Source organism: Uloborus diversus, chromosome 5 (genome assembly GCF_026930045.1).
Source record: "Uloborus diversus isolate 005 chromosome 5, Udiv.v.3.1, whole genome shotgun sequence".
Lineage (NCBI taxonomy): Eukaryota > Metazoa > Arthropoda > Arachnida > Araneae > Uloboridae > Uloborus > Uloborus diversus.
In genome coordinates this window covers 100,672,899-100,684,160 of record NC_072735.1, presented here as the reverse complement: position 1 = coordinate 100,684,160, position 11,262 = coordinate 100,672,899, and the positions used below count along the sequence as shown (strand labels likewise).

The 11,262-nt window shown below is 35.9% G+C and overlaps 1 long non-coding RNA gene across 1 annotated transcript; it reads right to left on the bottom strand.

Annotated features, from left to right (window-relative positions):
- Nucleotides 1-3,941: 3,941 nt before the first annotated feature.
- Nucleotides 3,942-10,098, bottom strand: LOC129222755 (uncharacterized). The gene is made up of 3 exons (XR_008580607.1): nucleotides 10,035-10,098; nucleotides 6,542-6,626; nucleotides 3,942-4,486 (listed from the first exon to the last, which is right to left on the bottom strand). It is a non-coding gene; the product is annotated as an uncharacterized LOC129222755 (long non-coding RNA).
- Nucleotides 10,099-11,262: the final 1,164 nt, after the last annotated feature.

Here is an 11,262-nt window from a genome sequence, read left to right as displayed (position 1 = left end):
CATCAAACTGAATCTTCTGTATAAAATATTCCAACGACGCTCGAGTAAATCCACGTTCAGCATCATGAGCTCCCCTACTAATAGGCAAAATGTGCATCTGACTGTCTGCCTACTGCCGCACTCGAGACGACAGTGGTCTGCCCCCCCCTCCTTTCACACGCACACACACACACACACAATAACTTTTGAGGGAATAGTTCAATCCAAACAAACTTTTTTTTTGTCGAAAGATCTCGATGGGGGCACCTCATTCATACTCTCATTTTGAAACAGTTTTTCGTTCAATTTTGAACAATTAAAAAAAACTATCACGCCTACGAAGAAATTAAGACAAATGCAGATGTCGAACTTAATGGACAATTTGATTGAAAAAACCTTCCTTGGAAAAATTTCTGTACAATAATCACATTCAAAAATGAAAGCTTAAAATAAACAATTCAAAAATTTTTAACATTAACGCCTACGAGGAAATTTAAAGTTCAGTATAGATCCCAAAAATGAAGACAGATTTACTTGAAACGATCTTTGTTACAAAAAGCTCATGACGAAGAAGATGTTCATAAAAAAACGTTTAAAATGAACATTAAAAGAATTACCATTAACGTCTACGGGATAACTTTAGTCAAATGTTAATTAGTCTTTAGTCAAATGTCCCTTACTTAAAGGTGGATTTGCTTGCAACAAACTTGGTTGGAAAAAAGCTCTTGACGAAAACCATGTTCAAAACTAACATTTCAAATAAACTATTCAAAAATTTTAACATTAATGTAAACCGGGAAATTAAAGGGAAATACTGCCGTTTACCTGACCACGGCAGTACAACTCTCTGCATTCCCTCCTCCCTTTTTTTGAGTCATACATTCAAGTATTTTTTTAATCTGGTTTTAACTAAGCGAGAAGTATCAGAAAAAAAATTTGAAATATGAAACATATTTTAAATATTAATAACCTCAATTAAATCTGATAAATTAATTCTAAATGGTTTTTATAATAATGTGCTTTGTGATATTACAGACATACGAAACAGATTTTCAGAAAATCGTGGTCACATATCAATTAATTATAAGTTGTGAGAGATTCACAACTATGGTCACTTGGGGTAAATGGAGCCATGGAGGAACAAACTGTTTTACCACACTTTTTGATTGTTGAAACCACAGTGATTGAAAACTAAAAAACATAAAGAAACCACATGTTTTCAAACAAATGTAAATGTTTCTTAGATCATTGATTTAAAGATGACACTGTGAAAAGAGCTGTTTTTTAAATGTTATTGATCTTGCATTTTTCCTCTCCGGTCTGCTGCATTCTGCAAAGGCAAAGTAACTGGTTTCAACTAGTTTTTATTTACCTTCTGAAAGGCTACTAAAAGCACTAAGCAATGAATTTCATCTTTTCTGCTATTTCTGATGTGCAGTTTACCCCATGGTGTTGACATTTGCTCCATAAATACTGTACTCAAGCGAATTTTGTTGTAAATTGCACTTTTGTAAGCATTTTTACATAAATTTAGCGCATGTATATATTTTGTACATTATTTTTCCTTTTAAACGGTTTAAGTTTAAATTTTCAGCCGATCGCATGCGGTTTATAAGTACCTTGGACATTGAATATCTTTGCTGTAGAACAGATATTCTCAATCTTTCAGGTTCTGCGGCTCCCTTTTAAACACTGATGTGAGCTCACGCCACCTTTCCCCCATCATAATAGCATATGTGGTCAATACAAGAGTACAATAAAAACTTGAAACTGAAGTTATATGGGATAGCTGAAGCTGTCTAGTAAATAAAAATATAGATAATTTCGTTAAGAAAATTTAATATGACACACATTTAATACAATACGCATAACTTTATTTTGAACATATTCTTAGTATAACGCATGAAATCAAAGAACTAAATTCAAATAAATTGGAAGCAATCTAGGAACTCGGTGAAGTTGTCAATATCATCAAACATCTCTCTCAACATCGAAAAGAGATTGTTGCAATGCAGCCTATCATGACTCTTGTGCCATAAAATCCAATACAACCAACCAAATTAAAAAGAGGATAATCACTATTTGCTCTTGCCATTTTTTTGAACATTAAGTTGTAACTTGTAAAAAAGGGTACATCGGGTTACTTTTAATGCCTATACTTGCTCGACTTTGCGCCTGCTAGCTACAAATACAGTTTCTCAAGGATATGTGAATACAAACTGCACTATAAACTTCAACAACAGTGATAATGTCAAAAATATTTGCATGCAACCTTAAAATTGAGCAAATTACAGTAAATTTTACCTTTTTACATTATTATTTGGAATACATTTAAGTCCCCCGCACACCTCTTGAAATTCTTCTTATGTCCCCATGTAGGGGCTTCTCTAGGTTGGGAATTATTGATGTAGATCTTGTTAAGCTTCTAAACTGATTGTCACTAAACTACGGTCACCTACCTATAGCAACCTCATTGGGAAAGAAATCACTCTTTCCTTCTACCCCATACTCTCTGGGGTAGCTGCTTATATAATTTCATTCGCTAACGAACAGGCACACAATCTAAACTTCCATACCCGATTACTCTCAAAGAGGCTTAAATGCTATGCATATGCTCTAAATTTTATCGCTCAGTTTATCCAAAGCTTCATGATTTATGGGGGTGCTATTTTGAACAGAGAATTAAAATCCCATTTTTTAACAACTTCCCTCATTTTGGAAACCCCTCCCTGATTTTCAAAAACACACGCCACAAAATTTACATAATATTGAAAATGTGAAAAATGGCTTGGCTCACTAAGGCTTTACACTAAAGTTTTGGTTGTACAGAAGGTTCAACCAAAACTTCAGTTGAATATCAGTTGTAACCTATGTGTTAATTTTCTTCTTAACATGGACATAGTATATTAATGTTATGAGCCCCTCGTTGCTAAAAATTTCAAAAGTCAACTTGTACTTGGCTATAAGCAAAAGGAAGTTTAAAATACAGTGAAACCCAAGGCCCGACTAACCAAAAGTGAGGTCCTAGGCCTTCGATAATTTGGCATTTAGAGGCCCCCTGAAGATTCTATAGCGGAATGCAGTATCTGATGTAGAGGTTTGAGGCCTGTCGGAATGCATTTCTCTCCTGTCTGTCTATCACAGAACTATGTAAATCATTTTTCATATGCGTGCATTTATGAATAGGTGCTCTTCATAATTGTGACAGGATAAATTTGCTACTGGCAGAATGAATAAACATTTCTACTTTAAGAAAGTTTTTTTCCAATTAACAAGTCATTATTATTTTTTTATATACGTATTTTTTCATATTGTTGTCATGCTATGTATATTTTTTTAGTAATTTGAGGCTCCCAGAAAAGATGGGGCCCCAATCCCAGGCCTAGCTGGGCCTGTGCGATAATCAGGCCTCGGTGAAACCTGTGTAAGTTGATTACTTGTCAACGTTGTCACTTTTCAAAGTCAAACACAGTTAGTTACAGTAGTTTAGTGATCAACTTAGACAGGTGGTTAAATTATAGAGTTGATGTATATAATATGGAACTTATTGTAAAAAAGCAGTCGAAAACTTTGTACTACTATGGAATGAGTAAAAGTACAACGTGTATAAAGTACAAATAAAGTATTAAAATAGAGTTAATAACTCAGCAAACAGCTGCTTAGGGGCTGTCAAATGCAAGCCCCTTCATCAGTGCATAAACGAAGAACAGAAAAGCCCTCACAATGTGGACCACAACGACAAATGAACGAAAAATTTATGGATGCGAAGTAAATAGACATGCAAACCGGAAACAATTGTTCTTCTTTTATGCACTGTTGAAGGGGCTTGCATTTGACAGCCCCGAAGCAGCTGTTTTCTGAGGGTTTAACTCTATTTTAATACTTTATTTGTACTTTATACACGTTGTTGTCGTTTCATTCAATATATAGAACTTATTCTGCACCAGGTAAAAGTGGTAAACTTAGACTTACAAGGGTGATCAACTTTACATGTTTTACTGCACCAGCCAAATAAAAACATTGCGTTTCAGTAATATATCAGCAATACTCATTTTCAAGCATTTTCTGTCCGTAACACTTTACAACAATTCTTTTCTTTCAATAACAATTTAATGTACAAATATTTTTGAAATAATCAATAGCAAAGCTAATGACGTCAGGCTAGATGTAAAGGATGATGCTCCAGCCACACACATCTCTAGAAAACTGGAACAGGTATATCCAGGAGAACAGCAATATGAATTGTCACAGCACTCATGATCAGCAGGGCAGCAGTGTGATGGATCGGCGCAGCAAGTGGCGCCGTAATGATGAAGGCAACAATAGTCATCACAACATGTACCATCGCAGCTGAGGTCACAAAAGATAGAGTGCTGTTTTTCTGATGATAATATAGAGTGATTAAAGGCTGTTGCGATTTCTACGCCCGGGATTAGTTTTCTATTTCCCTTAGTGTTGATATCACAGCACTGGAATTTCTGATCTCTTCCATAGCAACATGCTTTTCCTAGCGAAAAAAATAAAAGAAACTTTGGGTGTAAATACAATGAATACTATGAAAACTTAAAAGTATTTCTCATAAGTATAAGGTCAAATTATTACTTGTGAAACTCTTTAAGTGGCAAGGCTAGTTTGTTTACTTATTTAATATGGAATATTTGCCATGAATGTACTTTTCGATGTGACATTTGATTGTTCATAAAGTTAAATCACTTTTGTATGAGTTTTTGTTGTCATTCTAAGGGTAAATGCTTCAATAAACACTTACGTTTTATCAATAGCTTATATGGCGCAGTCGGAAAAAGAGGAAAAATCGGTAGCGCATATACAGGATTTAATAGATATCCAGATTTCTGCAAATCCTATTCCCACATCCAACTGTTATGAGCTGCGACGTGATCGTTGCCCTCCAGAAAGATTTGGACCCGCATGATTCTTAAAACTTATGTGTTCACACTTAAATTTCACACCTTTATTTGGCGAGGTGATCAACAATAGAAAGAAAGAGCGAGGAACAAGCTGTGCTTAGTCGCCTCTTTGGCGGGAATTCAGGTTACGGCGTTTTCCTGGAGAACAAGGAGACATGCTTCTATGTATATGTATTTTCTGTTTTTTACTAAAAAGTAGGCAAACAAATATGGAATTCTTTCAATAGCTGGAATGCCTAAGGATGAGAAGATATTTAGCGAATTAGTGATAGCAACTGTAATTTTTGTATAGCAATTAAATTGAAAATAATAAAGCAGAAGGTCACTCTTTAAGTTTGTAACTATAATTCAGTTCAAACTTTCATTTAAGTTCCCATAAATGTAAACATTAAAACTTTTTTAGACAATGATCTGCATGTGTATTGCGAAGTCGAAACTATTCAATCACATTTAATGTCCATTACAATCATTTAATAATTGTTTTTAGCATACAGATAAAGAATTGAATTTCAGCTTATGTAGGGGGAAAATCCATGAGTCCATCCCAAATATCGCGTTTCCTGTCTAAACTGAAAACTGACATTTTGCTACTTATTGCAATCATCTATCTTATTCTAATCATCTATAATCATGTGCACGTCTGTCTGTGTGTCTGTAACTCAATGTCTTCCGGATTGTCAATGCCTACTAGGTCAATAATGGTATTGTTTGATACAGTAATTCCAGGAGAAGCGATTCATCCTATTTTACCCCTTTAAAGGGCTGTTCACTTATCGTCCCGTCCATCCCGTCTTTTGACGACACTGACTGCCGACGAAAACAAAATAGCATTCACATACGGTCGCCGTACATCAATCACGTGGCTAAATTCACCCACAAAGGAGAAGAGCGAGCTGCTTGCCGAAAACCAATGAAATGCTGTCCTACTTTTGACGGCCGTCAGATATCGTTTCTTCTGATCGAAACCGGTCCCGTCCAAGAAGTCTTGCGGTCATGGCAACCAGCAAAGAAAACCTGATTCGGGTGGAAAAATCGGGGTGGACATGACGAACGGCCGATAGCTGAACAGCCCTTTATCCTTATGGGGCCGGACGGATGTCCAGACATACTGAAAAGCATTAAAATATCAAGTGTCACCCGTTGCAGGCGACTACAGTTACCGCCGATGGCGAACTGGTGAGAGAAACGAGCAGGAGAGGATCCCCTATAGTCCATTTAGCGAGAGCTGATAGTGGACGTAAACAAAGCAACGTGACAATTGGCGTTACCGCTGTCTGCTTGGCGGTGGGATGATTGAAAACAGCGCCAATCAGATAAGCGAAATGTCCGCGCTTTCAATGCGAACAGCATTGCCAATCGGGCGAGTAAGTCATGAAAGTAGTAACCCTGTTTGTTTACTTCCTCTATCAGCTCTCGCTGAATTGAGTATAGTACTATATTGTTTACCTCCTGGTCAAAAACTAAATTATGCTTTGTAAAGATTTCAAGTTAAATAATTAGAAGGAATCCTTTTTCAGGAATTGTACATTCAAGAATAAGAGAAGTATGGATCTCCTCTGAAAGTTATTGTTCTTTCCTCGGTATTTAAAACAAACCAAAAAAGAAAGAAAGAAAAAAAAAGAAAAGCTGTTTACCATCTGGACAGCTTGTTCCATCTGGGCAAGTAAATTCAGCTGCCAACAGTACAGGCAACATGACGAAACACAACAGTAAAATCATCTAGAATTAGCATTATATCTGTTACAAGTGTAATATAACACCTTTTGATCAATATAAAGGTAGTATTAGAAAAAAGAAATACGTATATACATTGTAAAAAAATACTTTGAAACGTTCCTGCAAAGCAAAGATTACTTATGTACATAATTTCTGCCAGTAACATAACAAGAAAGAATGAGGTAAATTTCCCGCTAAAAGTCAGTAACCTTCCTGAAATTAACCTGGTATCATTCTGAAGAAGTCAGATATCATCAGAATAAAAGCAAGTCATGATTTTGTAATAAATCAAAATCCTTTAGGGAGTATTTAGATTTGTTTGTTGTAATAGCTTTGCTCAATCTGGATTAACCAAGAGCGCTCCTTAAGCAAATAGTATACCCATAGCTAACGCAGAACTGAAAGCGAATGCTGAACAGTTATTTGTCTGCAAAGCGACAATATCCAGAGTCTGCAATTCAGGCTCAGTCAATCTGAGCAGGCCCTAACTGAGCTGAAGGCGAAACATCTAATAAAGGAGCTGAATATATATTTTATACCGGTAGCTAAAAACGCTTTTCGCAACAGTGAGGGTTTGCTTTCATGCAACTTTTTTGCGATTCTGGAAACTTTATCTCAAAAATACTTATTTTCACAGGAAATTGGTGTAAATCAGTGAAATCCGTAACGTAGCCTGGATATAATCTTTTACGTTTCGGATTTTTTACAGCTTTTGTAGGGTGCTCGAGAGTTATTGAACATTTAAAAATTAATTCAAAACATTCTAGAAACAACAGCAGTAAAATTTAACCACCCATTTCAGGCATAGCGGCCAAAGTTGATAAATCTCGAATGACTAGAAAGTTGCCCGTTAAGGTGTGACGGATGAAATTTGCTTCAACTCTTCTACATTTGAACAAAGCCATTGCCTGTTTGGTTATCTTTTGATAACTGAAAATTTAACCCTAACAGCAGCGGTTTAACCATAAACTCCAGTAGATAGCGTTAATGGTTTTCTTTTCTTCATTCCTCTGAAATGAGTCTTACCAGTAAAACTGTTAAGATATCGGATCGAGTTCAGCCTTGTCACAATAAAGCATTTCCCTGCATGTTAAACATTACCAAAACATATTATCACATTATCATGCCGTGGCGCGAGTTTCATTGTTGAAACACGCGGGTTACTAGATCATCGGCTATTATTTATATAAGAGATTTCTTGGTGGTAAGGTGTACGTCTTAATGGTACTCTATTTCATACCATGCATTATAATTGTGAAAGTAATAACTACTGCTACAGTTTGAATTACTCTGAGGCCTCAATATAGGCTATCCGCTGCATCAAAATTTTTTATCTTTATTGCTGAAAAACAATGGTTACATGAATTCAATTTCGAAACATTAGCAAATCGCGCCAAATTGGTGAAAGAGAAATGCCAGAAAGAATTTACATATTGGACCAAAGAATCAGATATTTTCGTTTCAAAACGAGATTTTTTTGAGTATCTTTAGCGCAAAATACGAGGAGTTGTTCTGCCCTAAACTATTCAAATGCTACATAATGTAAATTTTGCTTAGCTCAAATGTTATGCAAAAAGAGCAGCATAGAATGTCATATTTATTTGTCCAGCAATTCCGTTCTTTTAATCCTTCTCGCTCAAAAACATCGCCAAAAAGTGATAGGAGGCTGTGAGAAGCAAATGTATGTAAGTGGACTTTTTAAAGTTGCGAGTAAAACGCGTTTAAAGTTCAGATCCTAGGTAGATTTCCATTCAAATATTTTTCTAACTCATGCTGTATAGCAGCATCCACTAGAACTACTATTACCATATCTTGCCGGAAAACAGAGGAGAGATTCATCTACCATTTGTACCGATTATTTCCAAAGTTACATTTACACCCCTTTTCTGCTCACTGCCTCGTATCATAAGATAAACAAGTAAACACGTACTCTAAAACTAAATGTTGGTAACGTCTATATGAAAGTCTGGGTTGCCAACACATGGAGGTCAGATCTAATGCAAAAGAAAATGCAAAAAAAAAAAAAAAAATCCAAGGAATTTAAATCTCATATCTGAGGAAGATACACAAATCAAACCATCACGACTCTCATCCGTAGGGAATTGCACAACTTATTATTAACTTGAAACTCTTTTCAGGTTGCTATGTAACTGATGAACAATATTTAATGGCAAAGCAATTCCCTAGCATTTTCAATTTACTAACTACGTTAAAGTGGACGAGTCCTTCGCCTGTTCGGTGAAGCGTCGGGCTAGCAACTGGAAGGTTCCGGGTTCGATGCCAGCCGGTCGAAGATCCGCCGTGTTCATTGATAAGGACTTGTGCATGTTAAATATGTAGTGGTCCCGCAGTCCACCAAATGAATCTATACATCTCAGGGTTCAGAACCAGGAGTTGTTCGGCTTTTGTTTTGGATCAAAATTATCGAGATATTATTCGATGGTGCTTCATATATCATGTGCTGGTCTGAGCTAAATTGAACTTCCGCCTTAGTAGTGCTAAGCAACAACAACAGATTCTTTACAAAATGGGGCGTGGCATCAGGTTCCTAATCGGTACAGGCAGAACGTGCACAGAAATTTTGGGGCCCGTCACAAGCGACTTTTCCGGTCCCCCTGTATTGTTTACACCTTTTTTCATATTCACTAGTTATAAAAATATTGGTCCCCTTCAGGCTCGGGCCCGGGCCAACAGATGTCCATTCTCCCCCCCCCCCCCCATGCACGCCCCTGCGTGGCACAAGAGTGTACGAGTCCTGGATTTATGAAACTTATTTGGCACTGAATTAAAAAAGGCAGGAGGAAATGCTTGATAAGTAAAGGCTAGGTGATTGATAGCACCCTGAAATCTCTGAAAAATGTTTTAATGAAATCCTAAAAACCTCCGTTTCAGTATTTGTAAACGCAGCAACAAATTTGGGACAAAATTTTCGATCTAAATGCACCAACTAGTTTGTGGACGACGGGAATATAAAAATTTTGAACAAATAAACTAGATATAATGTACATTTTCTCTCTAAAGCATTTGAGAGTAGAAAATAATAAATAAAAACAAAATTCAGTATAAAAACATATTAACAATGAACTCTTAGTTTGTGTGTTTTTTATTAAGTGTACAATACGCCTTAAATTATGTAAATTATTTTTCGTGTAATGTTTTTTTTTCTTTTTTTTTTGGAGAATGCAGCTTTTTTATCTGTTCTGAATAATATTTTATAACGATTTAACCTTACGCTAAAAGTATTGCTACCTCAAAGTATTTTAATTACAAATGCAATAATATTCCACCAAATTTTAAATTTAATATTACTTAAGTAACATTCTTGTACACATGAAAAGAATACTATTTTGCGTGTGATGATTGCTGAATGATTTTAAAATGACCACTTGTATGGAAAGCATAAATTCTTACCGTGAATGATTTTTCGTGCCACAGTTGCTAACAAGTTTTTCCTTGTCGTATCCGAATAATGCAGAAACAATAAGGATTCCTTGATAAGAGTATTTAAACGGTAATGATAACAACAAACACAAAGCAATGGATCACACTCTGATACTTAAATGTAGAGATATTTTTATTGTCTGATAAAATAACTTTTATTTATAATTTCTTCTGTTACCTAACTTTTTTCCCTTACACAGCAAGGACGTAGCCAAGGGGGGGGGGTCCATGGGGTCCGGACCCCCCCCCCCCCCTTCCCGAAAGACCACTGTCTGCTTTTTCTCGGTTGTTGCACCTCACGACAACAAAAATTTTCCAAAGAGAGAAATTTTATGAAACCCGGTATTTTCCCCTTAAATATTCCCATTTATCGACAATTTTCCCGCGTCCGAGTCAATTCAGAACACGAGAACCTCGTGAAATAACTGCGGGTTCCCAGTTGCCGCCGGTCTCTTCCTGTGTCGCGAAGAATCCGTCCGAAAACGACGAATTTCCAATTCAACCCAACTGGGTTGTGACCTTCAAATTCGGCCCCTCTCCCTCAGCCCACCACATTGCCATCGGCAAAGTAATTGAAAACAAACATTCCCCAGTCTCATTGGGGTGGTTTTCTTTCTTTCTTCTTTTCGTTTTGATTCTTTTCCCGTTTGGACTTGATTTCCTAGACACATGCTGCACGAAGGACAGCCAGAGTGATGTGCATCCCTGGTGAATTAGTAATTGAAATTCCTATTATTTTCTGTTTTAACACACAGTTTTTTTCTACCACGCGCTTATAGGAAACATATCTTGAACAAAATTGTAATCAAACGAAAATTAAGTGTACATAAACTAGGTAAGTTGTAGTGTTTCCTTTTAAAGTTTTCTTAACAATACGAGCAATTTATGTGTTAATATGTTTTCCCATTTAAAAACTAAGTTCCGACAGCAACGAATTCTACACATTTCGTGTGATTGAGGATGAGAAAAAATAAATATTAATTATTAATTTATTTTTGAACTTTATATTTTTGGTATGATTTATTTCAGATTCCTTTTATATTTTGATTAATAATCTTATTTAAACTTTTAGTTTATTTTTAACAATAATAGATTACTTATCTCCCCGGAAGCTTACAACTTTTAAACTGTAATCATGAAAAGTTCGTTTTTTTTTTTTTTGAACATAAGTGAATAAATAAATTTGAAGTTGATGCAA